Consider the following 25895-nt stretch of genomic DNA (forward strand, 5'->3'; position numbering starts at 1 on the left):
ACTGTCTGCATCTCGGATAACTATAATTACAATTATAATGACGTTTACCTACTGACGTTTACAACTGACCACAATGTTTACGATTGGTCTAAGTTATATCTCCGGGCTTGAGAGCCGGTATAAGCCAGGTCCCCCTACACCAAGAACCTATTATGATATGGCCACCCGCCCCCCCTCACGTTGATACAGCTGCTCTGTCCACATATGAAAGGTTTCAAAACAGTTCCTCCATTTACGAGACCTTTTCCGACAGGGCGACGATGTCTTTAATGTTTCACGTTTACAAGCATCTCCTTCGAGGCAACAGTTGTTTTCCGGTTTCCGGTGCCTCGGCGACCAACAAATCAGCTTGCTGCAATTGCGGTGATGGGGTGAGACGCATGCTTACTTTGTGGTCCGCATTACTTCGCATGATTTAGATTCCACAGACTTCTGGTCCTTACATGTCCTCTTCCGGGACACAGCCCTAGCCACGGACGAATCGGGACGCATTAAGCTGTTGAACCAATCACAATACTTCCATTGTGTTCCCCTCTCTGGTCCGCATTTCTACATTTATACCGGACCTAGATGCCTTGTAAATCACCTCCCCCTCGGCTCAGAAGTGGCTGAAAATCCCTCAAGATGGCCATGGCTTGTGATGCTCCGCACAGCACCAGAGCCTCTGAACACCGAGTAATGGCAGCCAACTGTTTCCTGATATGAGCTGAGTGGATTCATCTTAGTGGATGTGGGGGAGTCAGGTATTTTTGTTTTCCTGGCACTTTTGAGCCCTTTTCTGCCATTTTTTCCCCTGCATACACATCCTCATGCTCAGCAACTGTGGCCACCATTTTGTGTATAGGGAGCGCATCAGCGCTGTTAATACTCTGTGCTGCTCTGCCTCATTCAATGCTTTCAATGAAGTAAGCCTTTTCCTGCCTACTCTTTTAGAGCCAGTGGATCGTTATCTTTTGCAAAGCATTTGAATAAAGAGCCATGCTACGTCACCAGCTGTATTGTACAGCATTGTCAAACCTGTTGAAAGCTTGCCACTGGTCCATTTTACCCAAAATATAGTTTAATGCTGCCTCCACATGTTCTTTTGATGAATATTCAATGGCAATTGTTTGTTATCAAGGACATTTGTGGTCTTCAAATGAAAATCGCCTTGTTCCAAAGCACTGATTCCTGGCTGTACCTCAGTAGTCCCATTCAGCAGATTTTTTCTCAATTACCCTCATTTTGTTTCTCCACCTGCTTCCTTTATTAGAGTCTGCGGCTCTATTATGAGGGACCATTTTGTTGCACTTTTTCTGCATATATAAGACTTCTTCACCATGTAAGCAATAATGTCCACATTGAAATATGATAAAACTGCCACCCCAGATCATAGTTTTAGAATGAATTGATTTCCTTAGTTGTCTGCTATTTATATGAACTGCTTCACTTTATTATAGAGCACTGCAGACATGTGGGTACCTTAAATACCTGTCCTTGTCACCTGTATACTGTTTGGCATTGTCTCCACAGGTTGCCCTGAGAATTAACTAACCAACAATTGTTTATTCCTAAAGAACGTTAACATTTTCAAATGAGACCTGCTTTGTTTGGGCGCATTTAATCCAGCCTGTACCCTGACTCTGCTGTTTTCTTTGTTTATGGAGTCCTCTTCATCTTCTGGTCAAAAGGCTTTGACCTCTTCCGGAAATATTCCCTAAAACCGCAAAGACATCACCATGGCTACAAAATGGAAAAAAGATCCTGGCTCTCCAACAAAGTCTCCATTACCATTGACCCTGAAAGACCTTATGGATAAAATAAAGCTTCTGAAACCTTTTGTCATAGAAACCAACTCTACTCTTCAACAGATGGAGGAAAAATGGTCCAATCTTGAATCTAGAGTGTCAGATGTAGAGCAATGCATTAGCAATATTCCGGGTGCAGCAACTAAGATTGTCGGCATGTCTAAGGAAACTGTGCTTCGAAAGCAACAAACTGAAAATTTGGAGAACTGAAATTGATGTAATAATCACAGAATGTATGGCATTCCCGAAGGATCTGAAGGTTTGGACATACTTGCCTTCTTTAAACGACACATCCCGAAAGTAGTTGGGCTTAAGGAGCACTCAAATGGTAATGAGCAACGTGCTCATAGAATTGTCCCTACTTCTTTGGATGCCTCATCCTCTGGTCATCCAGGAGAAATTATAGTCCTGTTCTTGGAATATACTGAACTTCTTGAGGTTCTATCTGTGGCTAAACAGAGGAAGCAAATGCTTAGGTCTGGTCAAAGGCTCTTCTCACAGGATGTGGATCTTGCAACGGCCAATTGTCTCAAGGAATTCCTCTCCTTTCACCCTGCTTTGGGCTCCATGAACACTAGATATTGTCTAATACATCCTTGTTTATTCAAAGGGACCTACAATAAGAGAACTTTCTGATTTGATTCTCCAGGTGACCTATGAAACGTCATTTTTCAGAGCAAGGGTGAAGAAATGGATCTTGGCAAATCTTGAAGCCCTCTATAGGTTCGCCAGCCTGCCCATATTTTCTTACATTTGTGTGGGCAGCCCCTTCCCTGATCATTCTCAATAATCATGCACCAGTCTAAATCCCACTCCTAGTCTCCCACCTGGGGAACCTCAACCCGTCCCCATAATCTTGCTATGTTTTGTTTACCCACTACAGGGTCTAACCGCTTTCATGCTCATGACGGAGCCGCTCCATCATGAGCCTCGGTTGAGCTGTGCTCATGACAGAGCGGTTCCGTCATGGCCCGCTTGGTGCGCCTGTGCGGCGCGAATTCCGCGCCTGCGCTGAAAGTTCCATTGAGCGGGCGGGGCCATGACGGAACAGCTCCGTCATGAGCACAGCTCAACCGCGGCTCGTGACGGAGCGGCTCCGTCACGAGCATGCGAGCGCCGCTCGGCCCCCCCACCCCCCTAGCGCTGCGGCGGAATTGCCGTCACAGCGAAGGAGTTAATGAGAGCCTGATCCTGGCATATTTTGGTGGCAGCTCCGCTCCCCAAATATGTAAAATGCATTTCTTTGCGGTTGTCAGGGGGTTCTCTAGTCACTGCTCCTATTATTTTCTGCAGGTTGATCCAGAAAGCCTGAATCTTTGGGCACGCCCATATCGTGTGGAAAAAGTTCCCTCAATACCGCAGCCCCTTAGACATAGGTCCAAGGCAGGCGCCCCATACGTCTAAGAGTTGTGTGTGCATAGAAATATTGGTGCAATATGCGCAGAAAAATCAATCTGAACTCTGTATAGAGACCTTCTGGAATGTCCACAGGGCTTCTACCCACTCCCTGTCATCACAGTCTCCAATCTCAGCCTCCCACTTGGATCTCAGCGTAAGAAAGAGGTCAGCAGAATTGTTTCGTAATTTTTATATATATTAGAGAAACTGTCCTTTTTGGTAATGCTTCAGTTAGGATTCTGTTCTCATGAGGAGAGTATTCTGGCGGGGGGTCTCCCCAGGGAAATGTGCTCTGAGGGCATGTCGAAGCTGGAGGTATCTAAAAGCTTCAGTGCCAGCCAATTCATACTGGGCCTGTAACTCTTCCCAAGTGAGCATGTCACCATCCCTACAAACATCCCCCAGTGTGGAAATTCCTATTAAGTCCCATGTTTTATAACCTCACAGGTCACGTAACTGTGACAGTACGTCACTATGCCATAGTGGGGTCATGTCAGTCAGCTTCCCCTTCCATCCCAAAAAGGACATGGGGTGCACCATATCTGAGCTATTGTGAGTATTTGAGGAAATAAGTTTTTACCCTTCGGTGAACTGTAGAGGATGGATTGAAATAATCCGGGTCCCATGTAGAGTCACTCCAACCTATAGTTCGGGTCGTCCAGTGGGCGAACACCCAATCATTCACTATTGCTAGATGCGCTGCCCAGTAATACTTTCTTATATCTGGAAGGCCAATATCTCCATCATATACTACATGTACTAACTTAGTTAGAGCAATTCTCTGCAGGCCGCGTTTCTTAGCAAGGAGCGTAGAAGGGAGTCAATGGATTAGAAGAAGCTAGCTGGCATGGGTGAGGGGTATTCTTCAAAGTGTAGAGCATTTGGAGTAATATCATCATTTTGAACTTTACCACATACCCCAATAGAGAGAGCTGCAGAGTTTTCCAATGCTCGACATCTGCCTTAAAACATTCCAGGAGGGGGGATGAATTCAAGCGGTAAAACAGTATGGCGTCCATGGTAATGTAGATGCCTAGGTATTTAAAGTGTCCAGCTGACAAAGGCAGCTCCAACCCCTCTAGATAACATGAGCATGGGACCTGTTATTAGGTGCATATGGGATATTCCCCAATGTATCCTGTGGCCGGATTACTGTTCAAAGGTGACAAGGATGTGTGTGAGGCGGGTAAACGTGGCAGGGGGATTGGACACATAGAAAAGGATATCATCTGCAGACAAAGAAATTCATTCTTCCCATGATTCTCTCCAAGTGAATATCATCACAATCGGATCTTGTTGAACCCATGCTGCCAAGGGTTCCAGGGCCAACACGAATATTAACAGGGAAAGAGGGTATCCTTGTCTGGTTCTTCTACCCAGAGGGAAGCTACGCAATGTTATGCCATTTACCCTAACCTGGGCGGTGGTGGCCGTATATAGTAATCACATCCAAACCAGGAAATCTAGTCCGAAACCCACACATTCTGGTGTTCCAAACATATATGTCCATTCAAGGGTGTTGAACGCCATTGAGGCATCCATTGACAAAAACACGGTGGATACTTTGGCATTTCTGGAGCCCGCCATCACTCCTTACAGCCTACGCAAATTGAAACATATTCCTCTGTTAGGCATAAAGCCCAACTGTTCTGGATACATGAGGGTAGTGATAACCCTGCGTAGTCTAGTAGCCAGAATCTTGGCAAGAACCTTGATCTCCACATTGAGGAGAGAGACTGGGCGGTATGAAGTACATCTCTCTGGCGGGGTCCCCTCCTTATGGATAACAACTATCGTGGCTAGGCATTGATCTGATGAGAGTATGTTCTTCTCTTGTCTCCTTCCATATGTGGAGCAAGTTGGGTGTTAATTTGGATGCTAAGCGTTTGTATAGTTCGATAGGAAGACCATTAGGTCTCATTGCCTTGCCCGAGTTCAGTGCTCGTATTGCCAGTTCTATTTCGCGGAAATCTGCCTCTAAATAGTCTTTGTGGTCCTCCGAGAGGGTCGGGAGCTTAATGTCTCTGAGGAAGTCATAGATCTCTGCACTGGACCATTGGGTAGATTGAAGTTATTCTCATTGTACTTATTTTTACATTTTCTCTTCAATTATTAATTGCATTTTTCCTTTTACAGATATCTATTGTCTAACCTGGAACCCCTCCCCTGCTGTGTCTTCTCCCAAGTGTTTCCCATCCCAGACCTTTGTTTATTCTCCCATCCCATTCTCCCATCCAGTGCCATTGCCGGTAAATGCTTTTTATTAGTCGACCCTGTATAAATATTATTTTGGTATTATTCTCTCCTTTTAATGTTCTTCCATGTCTCTAATTTGCTGTGTTACTGTATAGTTGAATATAGATTGTCGCTGGTGGCTTCCGTCTTCCATCTATGGCTGTCACTGGTCTTCATCTTTTTCCTCATGCTTCCCTGCCCCTCTTTGTAACTGTTATTACTTTTGACGTGTCTCAGTTCTCCTATGGTTGAAGCCGTTCTGCTTTTTGGCATCCTCTCTTTTTCTACTACCTGTTTTTTTCTTCTTTTGCTTCCTCTTTTCTTCCGTCCTTTTATTTATCTGATTCATAGCAGGAAAATACAAACCACCTGTTCATTCATTTGCATGGCTTGGTTATCCTTTTCATTTTGCATTGATTTATTTTGAATTGAGATTGTATTTAACATATGAGCTATTTCTCCTCAAATATGGTTATTTTGTATGTTACCAGGCAAACATAATCCACCGGCTCTTTTTCATGGCTTGGTTATTTCTTTTTTCATTTGGTATTGTATCTTTTTTTTTAATTAACGATCTATATTAATATCTGATCACACTCCTGTCCTTATTGTTATTGAAATTTCTTTTGAATCTTCCAAACAAAAAAGATAGCATTTCAATAATTATTTACTTAAGGACCAAACTTTTGGGGAAAATTTCAAAATGTTAATAAAATTTTTTTTTGATTCAAACATTACTTCAGATTTACCTTTCCACATTATATGGGACGCCTTTAAGGCTGTGGCTAGAGGCTATATTGTTGAATACATAGCAGCTAAAAATAAAAAATCCTCTAGAGATTCTGCTCCCTTACTTTTTTCTATTAAACAGCTTTAGCATCAATACTATACTTCTAAATATGAAACCACCCTTAAGCATCTTGCTAACGCTAAGCTGGCCTTTAACAAAAAAACCAACCGAGGAGACTTCCGGTGTACTACTAAAGATTAACTCTACATTTTACAGAGGGCGTTACAGAGCAGGAAAGTTGCTGGCAAATGATCTTAAATTGTAAATATTTTTTATGAGAAAGGGATCAACCACCTTAAAGATGAGGACATTTTACATAATTATAATTACTCTCCACTTGACATGAATATATCAATTTCATATATAAAATCTGCTTTAGCCAAATTTCCCAAAGACACAGCACCTGGACCAGATGGTTTTACTACTGAATTTTACATACGTTTTGGAACCCTTTTTACTTACTTTACGCCACTCTCTCTCCTTCATGGTTTCATCTACTAAGATACAGATATCAAATTCACAGGCTATGCAGATAATATCGTCTTATAGGTCTCAGATCCACACACTTCTTTACCTGCCTTTACAGGTCTCGTAGATATCTACTCCAGTATATCAGGTTACAAATTGAACTTCTCCAAATCTGAAGTCCTTCCTTTAAATAAATTCTGTCTGAAAGAGATGTTCACACTAATTGGTTTTAAATGGAATTCTAACTATATTAAATGTTTAGAGATTAAATACTTTTCCTCAATTACCAAAACTCACAGATTAATTCAAACGAACTCCTTCCAAAAATTCTTCAAATGTCACAGAAATTGTCACTTCTTTATTTATTCTGGTGGGGTAGGTTAGACACAATAAAGATGATGATGCTCCCCATCATTCATTTCAATCTATCCATGCTACCAGTTAAAATCCCTTTAAAAATGTTCAAGTCAATTAATACTTCTCTTCATAAAAATGGAAAAAAAGCCCGTATTTCCCCAAGATACAGACGGAGTCAACTTTCCCAACTTTCAACAGTACCAATCTTCCTTTTAAATGAAACAAGTTTTACCTCACGTTCCCTCAGTTACCTAGACACCTTTAACGGTTTGGTTCTGTTGGAGGATTCTTTTATTTTCCCTTTCCCTTTTCAGTCTTTGGCTCATTTTCCTCACCCTCCACACTCTTTTTGTTTCACTTACCATCATGCACTTTATATTCACTTTATTTCCATTCCTTACTAGATCTCTCTCATTCTCACAGGTTTTCCTAGAATCTTCTGTATGGCACAATAAATCTATTAAGATTTCTAATCACACTATTTTTTGAAAGACTGGGTTGTTAAAGGAATAATTCAGGTCAAACATCTATTTCAAGGGACACATTTTCTTTTTTAGCAGAAGTTAAAACTAAATTTGGCCTTTCTGCTACCTCCATTCTCAAATGTGAATCATTTAAAAAATGTAATTCCAGATTGTCAAACTCATGCTGGACCTGTACAAATACATCTAGTACATACGTACACTAATTTTTTCCATGCCCTTACATTATATCTTTTTGGGAAAAGATTTGTGGTACCATTTCGAATATATGTTCTAGTACCTTTCCTTTTGAGAATAAGTCTAATTTGTGGGCTGTTTACGACTTCCAATCCATATGAATGAACAATCTATATGGAATGGTACTCGTAAATTGGTCAAGTTCATGGATTTGCTTATTTCTATTGCTTTTCAAATAATTACATCCATTTGGAAAGACACTACCAAAGTTACTTTTTTCTTGATGGTCGAACTTATTATGTTATCATCATAGGCTTGACAGAGCTTTGGGACCTCCACATATCAGGAGGACAATTTTTGGTCACTTCTTACCACTTACCTATCAACTCCTCCTGCTCAGGTCCAGGATAGCACCTATATTTTTTTCAGCCACCATTAATTTTTCATGTATTGGTAATTAGTTTATTAATACATTAATTGCTCTTATCCTTAAATATGCTTTTGACTATCTATAATAATTGTTCTTGGTAAATTCCACAATATGTAATATTACCCTAATTGTTTTCTTTAAAATGTTCTCTCTCTTCTCCCTTCCCTCTTTTTCCTTTTTCACGTACAATTATAAAAAACAGTACATGATATGGTACCTATGTTAAACTTTTCTACACATGTCTGTTGTCCTCAAAATGTATTTTGTCAATTCTTTCAATGCTTCTATTGCTTTGTATCTCTCGGAACAACTATGTTTTATTATACTCCTTCTCAAATATTAGACATGTATGGCTAGGATGTCCATTTTTGATGTAATAATTTCAATAAAGCTATCTTAAACTCAAAACACATTCTAATGGGACAGGATTGCATATCCATTTTTGAGAGTGCAAAGAGCTTTGGGCCAACAGCACATATAGGAACAGAGGAGTCAAAATAACATGACTCAATAGCATACCTTGGACGTGAACATGGGTAGCCACACCAGCTCCTGGTCTCAGATGCTCCCATCGTGAAGCGCCAGATGACATATTTAGAGGTAGAATAGTGACTGTGTACAATGTCTTCCTCACCCAGCCTTAGTCCTCGGGTTTGCAGGGTTATCATTTCACGCCATGTGGCATACATGTATATACTTTGCTAAGTGCTAAGCTTTTAGTCTGTGTTAGCACTATGGGGCATATTATCAAGGAATGGCGTTAATATTATCGTCGCTTTAGCGTCAGGAAACTGCCGCTAAAACTGCGATAATGGGCTTGATAATATGCCGTAGAGAATTCCAATAGAAGCCCATGTTAACACCAGAACATGAGCTTCTGTTGCAATTCTCAAGGGCACATTATCAAGCCCATTATTGCTGCTTTAGCAGCAGTTTCCTGCCGCTAAAGCGGCGATAATTTTAACGCCGGTCCTTGATAATATGCCCCTATGTTCCTCGGGTGAACATTAAGGATATTACTCTCATTTTGCTTCAAGACATGAGTTACATGTTAAGCAAAGGTGCTTTGCATCTGATACCTTCTTTAGCAAGGAATGTCTAAAAGAGTCAATCATAAGAATCTTCGAAAAGTGAAGATGACTATTATAAATGAGCATATATTTGAATGATTTCAATATTAATTACTAAAGAGCTATACGTGTAATACATTGATGAGTTGCAGTGCACCTCCATAAACCTGAAGCTGCATGACTTGTTTGAACCAGTGTGCTAGACAGATGAATTTCCCGCGGATGAACTTGTGAGGTTCTAATGGTGAGCTGAGTAGGCCCGGGTTAAATTTAAATTATGCCATAGTATTTTGCGTAATGTAATATTTGAAATTCACAAAATAAATTATGCCATTACACCATTTGCCTTAATACGTTGCTGTTTGTGGCAAAACTATGGCACAGGGGCGTGGGAACAATGCAAACAACCAGAACACGAGTCGCTGTTGTTCACAGGAATTTTGTTTTTCACCCTATTATCTTTAGCTCAAAATGCATCCTTTCGTCATGCATTTTACTCTAATAAATAGCGCTTACTGTATTCGCATTTTGCCCAAGTATGCATCATTTTGTGCAATATAATTCTATGAATGCAAGTTATGTGAATTTCACAAATGCCTGCTGTTGAGCTGTGTGTGACTTATTCCACAGGTTGTAGGTAGTGATGTTCAAATCAGAGAATGGTGGTGTCTATCATCAGGCAAAGGCAGAGCCTGCAGATTCTTTGCACTGGTTTCTGACACAGGGAGTGGCAATTTAATATCCAGGCCAGTGCATAGCACCATGGTTTTATACCCTTCTGTGTTTCCAAAGACTTTCACCTAATAAATCCCAAATCCTGGAGTAATCAGTGATCCTTTAGTAATCATGTGCTTCAGTATTGTTCATCGTGAACAAGGAAAACAACTTTTCAGTGATTCTTTATTTATGGTTGCGCAGATCAGCTGCTGAAGCCATGGGGAGAAAGTTGTGTTCACAAACATTTCTGGGTGAGTGTTCAACAAATTGGAAAGGTGTATGAGCATTGCCCTTGAATATTTTCAGAACCTTCAATGTTATACGCATATCAACAAAGGGCCTACCTATAGTAGTTTTTACACATGGATATCGACTTCTGATTGGTCTGTGCTGAATTGCTGAACATTTTCCCCCTAACAGGTACCAGGAAGCATTATGGCCTACAGGCGGCCTACAGACGGTCTTTACCTAGCTTGGATTGGAATGCACAATATTGTAGTCGACACTGTCTGCTGGCCTAGGCTGGGCGTAAGAATGACATGCTTCCATCCAGTGCTGGGATACTCACACTCCTAGGACAGTTGCAGATGTACACAGGGACTGTCATGCTTTGCTTCAGTGTGTCTCTGCACTCATCATCATCATCATCAAATCACTTTATTCGATTAATTAAAATCGTAAAAGTACACAGATAAATCACATTCAATATATACAATATAAAACAATAAAAATAGAGAACCCATATGATAGTTGCTAACGTATTTCATGTATGTACAGATGAAAAGGGCTACAATAAAATTCATGGTTCACTTATACTCCGGCCTCCTAGTTTCTTACATCTTATGGCTGCAACAAGATAACTAGCAATATTAAAAATGTTCCATGTATTGTTTAACAATTGCAAATACATTAAGGCGGGTTTAACCTGATACAACCCCAAACCTCTTAAAAGTGGGATAATAAACCTTTTCCTGATCGTAGAATAATGTTTGCAAAAGAACATAAAATGCGTGGAATCTTGGATCTCTGCACTCCAGGACGCATGCTTAGAAATTCCTAAGGTCCCAATAAACTGGGACATCTGGCGACCATATACTCAAGTAAATGTACAACTTTCATTGATTTCCTTGTCTATGCTAGAAATGTTTTCAAGAATTCTAAAAATCTGGAAATTTCTTTCAAACACAAGAGTAAATCTCTGGTAGCAAATTTCTGATGTTTTTCCGATTTTATATAAATAGGTCCTTTTTTGGGAGTAGATGACATAATATGTTTGTCTGAAGTATTATAAATGGTGTCTTCAATGCTCCTCCCAGTGAAGAGGTCTCTGGAAAGACTTAACAATGCTCTCATTTTGAAGGTATTTTGTCAGCTGTCTTTCAACTATATATATACGTGCACAGAGGGAATATCCAAACTTGAACCACCAAGGTTTGATCCTAGCAAGAATTTAAGATTCGCTGCTGATTTTGGAAAGTTTTTTTCAAGATTGAATTTATATAAAGGTATCTCATGTAGACATCCTCAAGGATACAGCCCTGGTGGTTATGATTTGATACTTTGGCTGTTAGGTGGTAAAAATGTAGACCTAAGAAAGCTGTGAGAAAAATACCATCTATATGTCTTTTATATTGAGAAATACAGAAATGCAGTGGTAACATTTTAATTGTAAGTCCTATGCCTCTCTTCCAATGTTTAGGCTTCATCCTAACTCCTAGCCTTAAATCAACCTTTATCGTTCACCCTTAACTCCTTCCATGCTTATGACGAGCCCAGCTGGGAGCTGTGCTCATGACGAGCTGGTCTCGTCATAACTGCCGCGGCGTGCCCACGCGCGATTGATTCCCCGCCTGTGCAGGAGAATTAATCAGTGGGCGGGGTTGTGACGAGCCCAGCTCATCATGAGCACAGCTCTACTGTGACTCATGACGAGCTGGGCTCGTCACCAGCACTCCGGCCCTCCCTTCCCCGCGCAGTGGGGGATTTACCCCCGCAGCGAAGGTGTTAATAATTGGAGCTTCTGAAAATTTAATTGGAAAATATGAGAGTGAAAAATCCAATACTTACAAAGATCTGTGATCTCAATCAATCAGGTTTCTTATAAAGCGTGATTACTCACCTATAAGAGTCTCAAGGCACTGAGTGTGGGGGTGGTTCTGGGGTTCAGTTGAAGAGCCAGGTCTTGAGGTCCTTCCTGAGTTGTGGCAACAACCGTGATTGCCTGAGGTGCAGAGGCAGGGAGCTCCAGGTCTTTGCAGTGAGGTAGGAGAATGGTCTTCCTCTAGCAGTGGTCTTGCAGATCTGTGGGATAGTGTCCAGGGCCAGTTGGGCAGAGTGGAGATGTCTGGCGGGAGTGTAGCAGGAGAGGCGGGGGTTGAGATATGCAGGTCCGGTGTTGTGGAGGGCTTTATAGGCATCCGTGAGGAGCTTGAAGGTAATTCTTTTGTTGATAGGTAGCCAGTGAAGGTCTCTCCGGTGGCCGGTGATGTGGCTACGGCGTCGGATTTTCAGGATGAGTCTGGCGAATGCATTCTGGATGTTCTGCAGCTTCTTTAGGAGTTTCGGAGTGCTGTTGGCGCAGAGTGTGTTGCGATAGTTGAGTCTGCTGATGAGCGCATGGGTGACCATTTTTCTGGACTCAGTGGGATCCATTCGAGTATCTTACAAAGCAGGCGTGTGGAAGACAGCATTGATTTGGCTGTTCATTGAGAGCGAGGAATTCAAGGTGAGGCTGAGGTTTCATGTGTGGTCCGTGGACATGGGGGGGTTCCGTGCACTGCCGGCCACCAGGAATCATCCCAGGCAGAGCAGGTGGAGACTAGGATGAGGACTTCAGTCTTGTCTGAGTTAAGCTTGAGACAGCTGTCCTTCATCCAGGGAGCAACTGCCTCCATCCCATTGCAGAAGTTGCTCTTGGCTGCTGTGGGTTTGTCTGTGAGGGAGAGAATCAGCTGGGTGCCATTGGCGTGGGAAACAATGTTGAGTCCATAGCTTCTGATGATGGCTGCAAGCAAGGCCGTGTAGAAGTTGTAGAGGGTGGGGCTCAGGGAGGATCCCTGAGCCCTCCGCAGCAGATCTCTGTGGGTTCTGAGTTGAACGGTGGAAGTCTGACTCTCTGTGTTTGGCCAGTGAGGAATGAGCGGAGCCATTTTATTGCTTTGTTGCAGATGCCAGTGTCATGGAGTCTTGTGCAGAGGGTTATGGTGGGAAACGGTGTCAAAGGTGGCTGAGAGATCCAGGAGGATGAGGACACCAGTTTTTCCTCGGTCGAGGAAGGTGCAGATGTCATCTGTAGCAGCAAGAAAATTGGTTTTGGTGCTGTGGTTGCTTCTGAAGCCCGATTTGTAGAGGTCCATGATGTGGTTTGTTTCTATGAACTTCGAGAGTTGGGTGTTGATGTCTTTCTTGATGACTTTGGCTGGGAAGGGGAGCAGAGAGATGGGTCCATAGTTCTTGAGGTCTGCCGGGTCAGCAGGGGGTTTCTTCAGCAGGGGGTTGATCTCTGTGTGCTTTCAGTCTTCCCGGAAGGTGGCGGACTCAATGGAGCAGTTGATAGTTGAAGATGTGGTGAGGGCAGGGATCTTTAGGGGCTCCAGAGTGGATGCTCTTCATGATCCTGAGGACGTTGTCAGAGGTGACGGTGGTCCACTTGGGCATGGTCTGCTGGGATCTGGAGGCTATTGGGTGCGGTGGTTGTGGGTGGGATAGGTGGATCTTGGGTTGCAAAGTTGTTGTAGAGCTCCTTGACTTTGCAGTGAAAGAAGGTGGCAAGGTTGTCATAGAGGTCTGATCTAAGATAGAAGTGTCTCAACTATTCCTGGTGCCTGCTTCATGTGAATCTCTCCAATTTCCTCCTATGTGTTAATCACGTAAGACCTTTTCTTCCCATACCTCTTTATGAATTTCCTCCATCTGCATACCTCACACTTCACCACTTTCCTTTCATTCTCTTCTCCATCTTTTCACTCTCATTCTGCATGTACTCCGGACCGCTCCTCTACTTCACCATCATGCCTCCCTCTCTCTTGCACATGCACACTCATGTACACCACCCCACACGGACACTCACACACCACAAATACACACACATACATACATACACACATGTACGGAGAGGCCCTGACCAATGTCTAAACACTGTATTTCTTTAACATTGGCACTGGCAATATTTCCTCATCTGTCTACCTCCTTCACACACTTCCTCTTAGAATTGCAATTGGCATCTTTGTGACAGGGACATCTGTAATTTCACAACTGGCACCTACGTGACAATCACCTTTGTAATTTCATGTAATTTCCACAAAGGAAATTACACCTATTAAGTACACCCACTGTCATACATAACTAGAGCATGGTGAATTCCCACATGTACCTCAATCTAGTCTACGTTGAAAGAGTAAAATGCTCCCTGCTGCACCAACACATTTTCCATTCTTTTTCTAATTTCCAAAAACAAGGCAGTCCTTTATCTTACAAGATGATACGGCTAATACATTTCAAGAACCAGTTTAACACGATGAACCTTTTAAAGATGGGAAATTAAAAGTACAAATATAGTATCCACACATTGTTTTTTCTATTTCTGCTACATCAATAACTAATAATTGTTCCCATTATTGCTGTAGAAGGGAATTTCTGACCAGACTTTAAGTGAAATGAAAAAAGTGTGTGTGTGCGGAGGGGTGGCTGGAGGGGTGTCTAAAATTGGAGCGGCCTATGCACTTAACGGCTTGACCTAAATACGTAATCTAAATTTCTATGATTTCCAAAGTGTGTCTCCCAACTGGTATTATGTTGCTTCGCTAAGCTTTCCATTACTGCCTCAAGATATTTAATTAAACAACTGACATACACCTGCACCACCTTGAACAGCTGGCTTTGTCAATGGCTGTTAACTGTTGGAGATAAATGATTAACAACACTGACTTTATTGTATACAATTAATATTGAAAATGTGATAATTCTGAAATTATCAGAATGCAAGTTAAACATTGCTGATTCCTGTGGAACAGGCAGTGGCTCTTCAGAATGTCTTATTCCCTCCTGTTATGTTTGTTCATTATTAAACATGTTTACCCTATTCCTCTCCACATCTTCTCCATCAGCATATCTTATACCTCATCTTTTTTCACTTCAGCACCTTCTTTCAGTCTCACCTGAGTGCACTTCCTCGCATCTCCTTCACTTCACTACCCCAAAACACAGAACAGACCCCACTCACCTGCATGCACAGGATGTTCTTTTACTTTTGCCTTGTCAATATTTTCACACTGTGTAACTCCCTCATATGCCCATTTGCACAGAATTCAAGTGTCAATAGAATCCATTGCTCTGAGCGCTCTGCAGAGAGGTCAAGGATTGGATGACCATATATACTCAACACTTTTCTGACCCAGTGACATGAGCTGTGAGAGACTCGGGCCATATTATCAAGCCTGGGCGATAAAATTACTGCCACTTTATCGGCAGGAATCTGCCGCTAAAGTGGCGATAATGGGCTTGATAATATGCTCTATGGAATTCCAATCAAAGCTCATTTTAGATATGAAGGACATCCAACATGAGCTTCGATTGGAATTCCACAGAGCATATTATCAAGCCCATTATCGCCACTTTAGCGGCACTTTCCTGCCGATAAAGTGGCGATAATTTTATCGCCCAGGCTTGATAATATGCCCCTCGGTTTGCCTTCAGCCTCAACTGCAATACTCTCAATGCTGGTCTATTATAAATACCCAGAGGTGAATCAGTTCAAAGTATGCACTATTCAAGAGTGATATGCTACATGAAAAATTGGAATAATCAAACACATTTAGGTTAAGTAAAAGGTGAAATATAAACAGGAATTAAATCACTGCCATTGATTTTTTGCATTTATTGTTCAGAAATCAATCAGTGTTTTTGCCTGTAAAGTTAAGGACCTGAATATAGGGTCTGACTGGGACCTGTTTCAATGTCAGTTTTTAATTATATTAGGTCCTAGACCCGCAGGATCCTGGCCCACTTAAAGCCCTGCATGGAGCCTTTGATTTCTGAATACTTGAGTTGGAATAACAACACGTTTGCTAGAGAAAGCACACTTAATACTAAACTGATCAAGAAATTAAAGTGAGACACACCCACAATAAGTTGTTTACTACTACCTATCAGGAGCTAAATCTTATCTTTCCTCTCATATAAGGACAGCAGAACAATATTAAAGGTGTGTGCATAAGGATCTTGGATCGATGATGTTACTGGTGTATAGACTAACTTACATCTGCCTAGTTACACAGTACTGAGCAGGTGTGAACCAGTCAGAGCACAGTGTGAGTGTTGTAATAGCACAGGACGTGACATCAATTGATCATTCATTTTCTGTTATTGTTGAAGCAGCTTTGCAAGAAGATACTTACGGTGTCTGGGTATCACTAAAATGGCTACAAATATCAATAATAATCTTAATCAAATAAATACATATATATCAAAGCTGTAATAAGAAAGCAGATGAGATGCTTTTGCCACAGGACACACACTTAATTGTTTGCTGAGGAAGATATTTAGGCAAGACACACCCACAATAATTAGTTTATTCCTACCTATCAGGAACTAAATCTTCCTTCTTATATTTCCTCAATCACAAACGAACAGCAGAACACTATTAAAAGTCTGTCTATAAGGACTTTGGATAGATGACTGTACTGGTGTATGCACAAACGTACCAGGTGTGCATTGTGGACTGATTGTGCACCTGAGGGATTGATGTCCAAGGTAGATGCAGACAGGTAGAATTGGTGGGGCTGGGGCAGAATATGAACATGCGTGGACCCTGTAAGATGTAACATCACAGGAAGTGTCATCAATTGATGAATAATTTTCTGACAGTGTCAAAGGAACTTTGCAAGAAGCCTCTTACCTAGCGTGAATATCACTAAAATGAGAAAAAATGTAAAGGGTAACCCTAATAAAATAAGGACACAGATGTTCAAGCTGTATTAAATGGAAATGCATTACATTAATCAAATTGGGTTAACATTAACAAGCTAGGGCTAGGTCTCTCCAACACTGATATGATTGCTCTGATTCACTAATTCTTTCCCGATTAGTGTACAATTAAAATTCACAAAATTAATTAAATGATTAGGAGGATGTGGCTTAACGGCTAGAGCAGTGGGCCTCAAAGCTGGGGAACTGGGTTTGAGTCTCGGCAGGGACGGTCAACATCCTGTGATTCTGGGCAAATCACATAGGGCCCTATTACAATGTCGGTCAGTGAGCCTCTGACCGACATCGTAGGTTTAAAGTCCGACCACCTAATTACAATGTAGGTTGGACCGACTGACTTCCGACGGGCTCAAGAAGCCTGTCGGCCAGTTGGAGGCCGCACATAATCCAAAATGAACGGGGTTTCCACTGTGGGGATTATGATGTTGGTTTCTGACAGGCTTTTCATGCTTTCCGACATGAAAAGCCTATCGGAAAATGACTTTCAGCGAGTTCCGGTAGGGGGCCTCCGACCACTCTTCAGAGGCTTACCGACCGACATAGTAGGTTTGCATTCAAACCGCCGAATTATAATGTTAGCGGTCGGAGTGTAAACCGGCCGGGTAAACTGACTGGGTTCCGATGGGCTCAAGGAAGCAGCTCATAATCCTTTAAGGACAGCGTTACTGCTGTCAGAATTATGATGTAAGGTTCTGACTGCCTTCCTATGTCGGCCTTTCCAACATGGAAAGGCTGTCGCAGAGCGACTTTGGGGGCCCCTGGCAGGGCCCCCTTCTTCCCAGGCCCGGTTGAAACCTTGCCACACGGTGCAGGGATGTGCAAAAACCAACGTACATTTTACAATGGGAGCTTGTGCTGTGGGTGGACTCGGACCCCCGCACAAGCTCCCATTGTAAAATGTAAGTTTGCAACCTCACCATTTGTGGTCGCATTCTAATTCAGTATGCAGAGCCAGCGACGTATGTTTGGGCAGTTCCCTAACCGAAACGGTGTCAGGTGGATGCAAGTCCATCCAACATCGTAATGAGGGCCTATGTGTTCGTTATGTGGAATTGTTTGGTTTATGTGTTGTAATTATTTTATGTGATGGTTGAGATTCTTTTCAACTTTCTTGGTTTGAGACGGTTGCATTTTTTGAAAAATGGTTTTTATATCATTTTATTTTATCACTCTTCATTACGTTTGTAGCTTACATTATTTTTTTCGACTAATGTCATAAAAGAATATATTTCTTAGTTTAAATAAAAAATAACTTGTGTATTGGTTTTGAATTTGTTAGAGTTTTCAAAGACTTTAGTAGGTTGCTATTTATTTTATATTATGCTTTAGGCTACGATTTCTAAGTAATCTACTCCGTTGTTATTTATGAAGCGTCTGTCTTTAAATTGTAACATTTCCTACATTCTTTGGCTTGTTTGCTAAGTTTATGGGCGATCTGGCTAACAGATTGTTCCTTTCCTAGTTCTTGGTAGCTTTGCTCTTTTTGTGATGCTTCTATAAATTTGTAGAGTGTAGGTTGGGATCTGCCTAGTGTGGATTGGAAGGCGTTGTGCCATTCTTCAACTGCATTGTTTGTTTTGGCTTCCTGTGTCAAGGTGCTGTCATATGGTTTTGCAGCCATTCCGTAAGGGTTGTTCCAATGTGGAACAAGTGCTCTTTTCTGTTGATTAAAAAAAAAAATGTTAGTTTAATTTAAAATGTTAATTTGTTGGTAGTTTCTAGGGTTTGAGATTGTTAGCTTTATTTCCGATTGCTATTTGGGTGAGTGTATAGTTTTTTTATTAATTTATGTATGCTTACTCGGTTGTCCTGCTCTCTTACATTCATCTCTCACCATTCCCTCGCTCTGCCACGTAAGTTTTCCTTAAGACTCTGCCTATTACATCTACTGCTTCTATCCATGCACTACTATTCGCCTTTCATCAGTAAACATCAAGCTCTTCCTTTTCCCCAGCCTCCTCTTTCTGGCTCTACCTCTCGTATGTCCACATCTCCCCTCTATAATCTACTCTTCATGTTTAATCTCTCTCCCACCTCTATTCTCCTTTTGCTGGTTCTGCTCGGTGCTTTCACAGAAGGCAATGTGGCCCAGTTGTTACGGCTTCCTATAATGCATCATGGGGGGCCAGGCTCTACTCCTGGCCTCGGCTCAGCACCTTGTGAAGCCAGGCAAATCTCCCTGTGTGGGGAAAAACATTTAATGTAGTCTGTGTCTATTGTGAAGCAAGGTTTGCGTTCTGTAAAACTGCCAAAAATAGAATGTGCACCCTCTGCCTGTCAACTACACTCTAGTCGCATCGTGGAAGAATTAAAGATGAAGCATTAAGCTTTGATGTTATAATGTGATACCCATCTAGAAGCTAAAATGCACATTGAGAAATTAACTGGAAAATTTAGGATAAATCCGGCTTCCCTGCTTTACCGAATTGTGTGATCCTAGGCAAAAGCTTTTGTCGTACGGTTCATACTAATTTAGTAAGACTGTTCATTTGGGCAATGTAAACTTACAAACTATGGGGGACTGTTTCTGCCCATACCGTCAGAATATGTTGACCTGGTTCATGGCTAGCTCTGGATGCCATCTGAAACTCTAACCTTAGAAGGTAACTGATGGTGTCTACAACCTCAGAACATGACAACCCTGATTTTTCCAAGAAAATTATGGAAACAGATCTACCCTTTCATTGTTAACTGAGGCATGCCCAAAGGAAGACATGACAAATACACTAATTGGCTTTTCAAACAATTATTGGAGCAATTGGATTCTTGTCTAAAATGCATGTGCTCCAATAATTAGTAGAAGAAAACAAAGCATAGTAACCAGCTTTACAAGAATGGTGAAAAAGATGATTAATTCAAACGTTTTAGCAATTGCATAGATAATATGAATGCATATCATTGTACTCCTACCTAGCACTGTCTATCCTAGAGAGCATAGGGTGGATTTAATTCTGCTAGATACCTTAGAGTGTTCTGACTCCCCATTTACCTGCACGTGTGTGTCATCTGGTAGCCAGTCTGGTGTAGAGCAGGCTGCTGACCCTCTCAGGATTGCGATGAGATTCAGCGGAGCTAGAACTCAGGCACGGAGCGACCACAACAATCCATAGAAATTCTCCTCAGCTTAACAAAGGCTTGGAGCAGTTTATGTAATAAAACTGTATCCATTGGATCTGTGCCTGAGCTCTGGTCCGACTGTTATTGTTGAATCTACCCACAGAGCTGTCGCCGAACAGACAACAGCAAACAAGGGCAGTTTGTACAGTGTACTTTGTCCTTGGACAAAATGTATGATAGCATGATAATGGAACTATGAAGAAATGTATTTGTAAGCAAAATACTTTCTGAGTGCACTATTGCATTCAAGCACACAAACAAAAAGTGCTAAAAAGATGTCAAATTTAAACGTGAACATGTAAAAATGAGAGCTATTGTGCACGGCCCTATTAACCTCACAACACTTTATTTTACAAGCCTCCTTTTATTCATTATCACACATCAGAGCTTTTTCAAATATGTGCACTCAAGATGTGCACTGAACAGATGCCTCTTATGTTTGACGTGTATATAATTTTGCTCTATGCTTAATAAGAATCTAGTCCACACATAGGGTACACCTAAACCCTGATGCGCATCTTAGTTTACTAATGCCATTAACATTAGAGCATTGGCTGGAATGTTTTTCAGTTCATACTTTAAAACTCTCACTTTTAATGCCTATTGGGATGTGGTTGTGAGCTTAGTAGGTCACCCTGCTTTTCATTCAAGCCTGGCCAGGGCTCTCTTAATACCTACCAGCACTTCAAGTACCCATCTAATCACTGTTCTCATGCAGATGCAGCCATTTGATTTCTGAAGCATTTCAGCCCATGGGTGAGAGGCCCCGGGGAGGGGGCCCCCGTCCCTTGGGCCTTGAAGCGCTGCACAATGCTGCTGCCTGGGTCCGTAACCCTGGAATCTTTTTAAAAGGTGTTACACTGGTGCAGGGCCCTGTCATTGTGAGCAGGAGGAGGAGCAGGCCCCTGGGAAGCTGACTACACTGCCAGTGCCTAGACACTGTCCGAGATGCAGAATAATTGCTGGTCCTAGAACTAAGTGCTGCTGGGGCCCACTGGAACACACTGGTTCAAATAAACCACTGTCCCTTGCCTAATCTCCTTTTCAAACTATTACCAAACCCCAAATCTTAATACTTAAACCTTAAACTGTACTCTGCTTCTTTCTCTAACCTTGACCCCAAACGTAGACCTCACCTAACTCTAAACCTCACACTAACCCTTCCCTTATCCTAATCCCTAGGCTAATCATTTTCCTAAATCTTGACATTAACTCAAAATGTTTCCCTAACCCTTGACCATAATCTTAATAATGAATTTTAACCTGTACTTTAACTCCATCCCTTACACTAACCTTACATTTTAACCATGACTCTGATTTACTGCAAAAGCAGATGTTTATTACAAATACATTATTATTTTGCATCAAAAATACAACCATATCATTAAGGATATTTATTATACGTTACATATTTATCAAACAACTTTTTGTGCATTACTATTTCCAATAGCAGTTTTATTTCAAACCATCTGTTACCTGCTAGCTTGTTAAAATGAATCTCTGTTGCATTGTTGTTGTAGTTTTTTTTTAGTTTTTTTTTATCAGGATTGTTGTTAATGACCAACCATTGCAATGAGCGTGTATGTAGAGTGATGGCTTAACTCTGGACTGTCTAAGCTTCAGGTGAGGCCAGAAATCAGTTTGAAGATAATCACTAACTGCATGAATGAGTCACTGTGCATAAATGTATCACGTATAGCTATCCTGAAATCTGGCCTGGATCCAGTGGCGTAGCTAGGTTGCCGTGGGCCCTAGTGTAAGTAAAGTAACTGGACCCCCTCACTAGGTTGACAACTCAGTCTGTCATCTGTCCCCAACACTCCTCAACCTCCTTCGACAGAGTCTGCATCTGCGATATCAAAACTCACTACCAGTTTCATACAAACACACTCTTGTATTTTCACTGCCTACACTGCATTTCTGCAAGTCAAAGCTATGACCCTAAAAAGTATTACTAATGCCAATAAGTTTAGCCCTTGTACAGTGCATGCAGACTAAGATATATATACAAAACATAACATGCAGGGACTTAACACTCACATTGCTGCCCTCATGTAGGCATATTCCGCATGCTGCACTTATACAGACATATGCCTCACTCTGCACCCACACAGGCACAACATTCTACCTGTAGACCACTTACCCTGCACTCACAAAAGACCAAGTTAGTCCTGGATTCACACAGGCACATCCCTCACAATACACTCACAAAACATGGTGACTATTCTGACCTCACACAAGCACACTGCTCACACACGGGCACACTGCAACAGCCACACATGTACCAGCACTGCAGACTATGGGCCTTATTATGAGTTTGGCGGTGCATTGGAGTGCCGAACCTGTGATGGTGGTGCGCGGATGATCAGACTAGCAGTCCGTCTTCCCTATTAGGACTTTGGTGGCTGGACCACTACTAGACCACTGCATCCACTGGGGATCCTGGATCCCGCAGTGGTCACGCAGAGCTATATGCTGGTGGTGCCACTACGGCACCACCAAGCATAGTAACAAGGTAACATATATAACAATTGCCTCACCGCCAGCCGTTCCTTGGCGGTGAGCCCGCCATGGAAAGGATTGCAGTAGCAAGATATCTACCCAAAAAGGAGGTCCAACACCAATCAGGAGTACACACATCCCTCACAACCATAGAACACATGCCGATCTGGTCAGAAATAATATGCTTCCCTCACATGTGCTGAAGATGGACAGCATCTGTAGCTGCAGTCCAAGCTTGTGTGTAAATACACACACAACATGTGCAGCTTTTGACAGCTGTGTAAGTTCCCCTTACATGCAACACATGTACAAGATGGTCATTGGCAGTGCAAGCTAAGATATCTTCACATACAAAACAGGTATCACACTGGGAGCAGTATCTGGCAGAAAGTACCCAAGTAAAGTGTGCAGGCAGAAGGAGCAATAAAAGGATATGCTCTGGTTCAACTTAAGATCTTCTTGAGCCCTCCGGGCCAAAATTTGCTGAGCTTTCTTGTGGCTTCTGCTTCTTTCTCCCTCCCCTCTGTGCACCAAGAATGAAAGAAAAAGCCTTTAACTTTCATTTCAAACCAGAGGAATGAAGGGACAGCAATCTAGTAGCTGAATTAAGTAGTGTGAAACCTGAAAACCTGGGATCAATCCTGGCTTATTCACTTGACCAAATTGTGTGATCCAAGGAATTTATGCTATTTTATTGTGCCTCTTATTAAGCCAGAAAACCATTAAATACATGAGGATGTGTCCTCTACAAAAATGTCCCTTTTGTTTGACGTAATGGCTACCAAGTTGCTCCGTGTAAAATAAGAGTATAACCCACATATAGAGTGTACATGACTACTGACTTGCCTTTTAGTTTGAAAAGGGTATTGTCGTCGGAGTTGGGGGGGAGGTATGAATGTTTCTAAATTCATGTTTGATCACTTTTAATAAATTCCTCTCAATGCAGTGATATAATCTGATTTCCTAAGGTGAAATGCTTGGAAAAAAGAAACATTTTTGAATTTACACTGTTTCATATTTTTACATAATATATCTGTATTTGATTTTTAACCGTGCTGGTCATTTTATTCATTTATTTCCTCCTTTATCCTTTAATAGTTCTTTAATGGCATTTTGAAATCATAGCACATTAACATAGACTACAGAACTGTAATATATAGAGCAACGTGTTACCAGTGACCATCATAAGACATCATAAGGCATACCTTGACATGAGCAATCAACATTGCTGTGGTGTCAAGTGCTATATCAAGTGTTATTAACCCGTTTGCTGCTTCGAACATTCAGCGCCAGTGCGGAACGTTGTATTAAACGGGCGGGGCTGTGTTGGCCAGCGGTCGTGCGCAGCACTACCAAGGTAGTGCTTGCGATGGCCGCTGGCCCACACCTGCAGCAAATGGGTTAATGTAAAGAGAAATATAGCATTTTAATCATCTAATAAACAAGGTAACAGAGGCATTGTTGTTATGCTCAGGTTTTACTTGCACAAAACCAGAGAAATTCAGCAGCTGAGATAACTATAACTCGTGTCTCCGCAATGCACTGCTTATGACCTCACATATAACATCACTCATGACATGGTCAGTGACATCACTGATGACATCTCAAATGACATCACAATGTCATCACTGATGACATCATCCAGTGACTGGTACAGTTTCTAAAGAGTTTATGAGTGTTAAACATATTTACCAAGGTGTATTGGTGAATCAGTGGGTGTATGAGCGCCTGTATGGATGATTCAGTGGGTGTGTGACTGACTGTATAAGTGAGTGATTAGGTGGCTCAGTGAATGTATGGATGAGTGAGTAGGTTGGGTGAATGTCTGCATCAGTCTGTCAGTTGGTGTCTAAGTGGCTGTAAGGGTTAGTGAGTGGGTAGGTAAGTGGCTCTATGAGTGATTAATTGGTTGCCTGAGTACCTGTATAGGTGTCTGAGTGTCAGTGTGGGTGGATGAGGGTGTTTGTGACTGCCTGCATGTATGAGTGAGTGGATGAGTTAATATCTACCTGGGTTACTGAGTGCATCTGTGAGGGGCTGTATGGGTGACTGAGTGTGTGTATGGCTGTGTCGTTGAGTGAATGATGGATGTTTCAGTGGTATATGGGTAAGTAACTGCATATGTGAAAGGCAGTACAGGTGACTGTTGGAGTATATGAGTGACAATATAGGTGAGTGTGTGCTTGTGTCAGTGACTGTATAAGTGAGAAAGTATGCCATAATATCTGTATGAATAAGTGAGTGGGTGTGTTTATAACTGTATAGGTGAGTAAGTGGATGTGTGATTGACTGTGTGAGTGAGTAGGTGTGTGAGTAGCTCCAAGGTGACTGTTAGTGTGAGAGTGGCTGTAAGTGTGTATGAGTGGATATATCAGTGGCTGTATTAGAGAGTAAGCTAATGTATGAGTGACTGTATGGTTGACTGAATGGATGTGTGTGTAGACCTATGAATCAGTGAGTGGGTTTGTAAGTACTGGTATGGGTGTGTCAATGGTTTTGAGAATGGTAGTGTGGGAGTTGGAGTGGGTGTATGAAAATATATATTGGAGTGTGAGTGGGTGCTCCAGAGATTCTGTGGATGATTTCATCAGTGATATCATTTGAGATGCCACCAGTGATGTCACTGACCATGTCATTAGTGATGTAATATGTGAGGTCATAAGCAGTGCATTGCGGGGGCATGAGTTATAGTTAGCTCAGATAACCATAACTGCTGAATTTCTCTGGTTTTGTATAAGTGAAACCTGAGCCTAACTATAACGTCTCTGTAACCTTTGTTTTTTTTGGTGAATTTCTAAGGTTTTTTAGATGCTAATTTCTACTTAAAAGGTCCCTGTAACCTTTGTTTTTTTAAGTGAATTTCATTTTTTTTTACTAGTAGTCACATTTGCAGCAGGGCCGGCCCATGCAGGTAAGAGTGGTGGGGCAGGGGGCCAAGGTGGGGGGACAGTCGACAGATGACAACGAGTGAAACTTGTTTAAAAAAATGAAATCACTTACCTTGTACTCGTACCATTGCCGACTCAGGGATGCAGCAAGCACAAGGTAAGTGGTTTTCTAATTTCCTTCTTAAATTACATTCATCATCGTCTGTCAACTCCTCCTCACACCGCTCTTACCTGCATGGGCTGAGCCTGGTTTGCAGAGTGGTGGAGAAAGAGGGCTGGGCCTCTGACCAGCTCTCAGAAATCCCGCCGTGTAGGACCTAGCAATAGGGCTTCTTGGCCCCCAAGGTCCCTCAGGAGCAAAGTGGACTTCATCCCCCAACCAGTAGTGCACCATGAGCCGCGGTTGGAGTGTGGTGGAGAAAGGGGGCTTGGCCTCTGAAGACCTCTTAGCAATCCTGCCGTGTGGGACTACTTGGAGTAGTGATTGGATGAC

The sequence above is a fragment of the Lissotriton helveticus genome, chromosome 1_1, assembly GCF_964261635.1.
Source record: "Lissotriton helveticus chromosome 1_1, aLisHel1.1, whole genome shotgun sequence".
Classification (NCBI taxonomy): domain Eukaryota; kingdom Metazoa; phylum Chordata; class Amphibia; order Caudata; family Salamandridae; genus Lissotriton; species Lissotriton helveticus.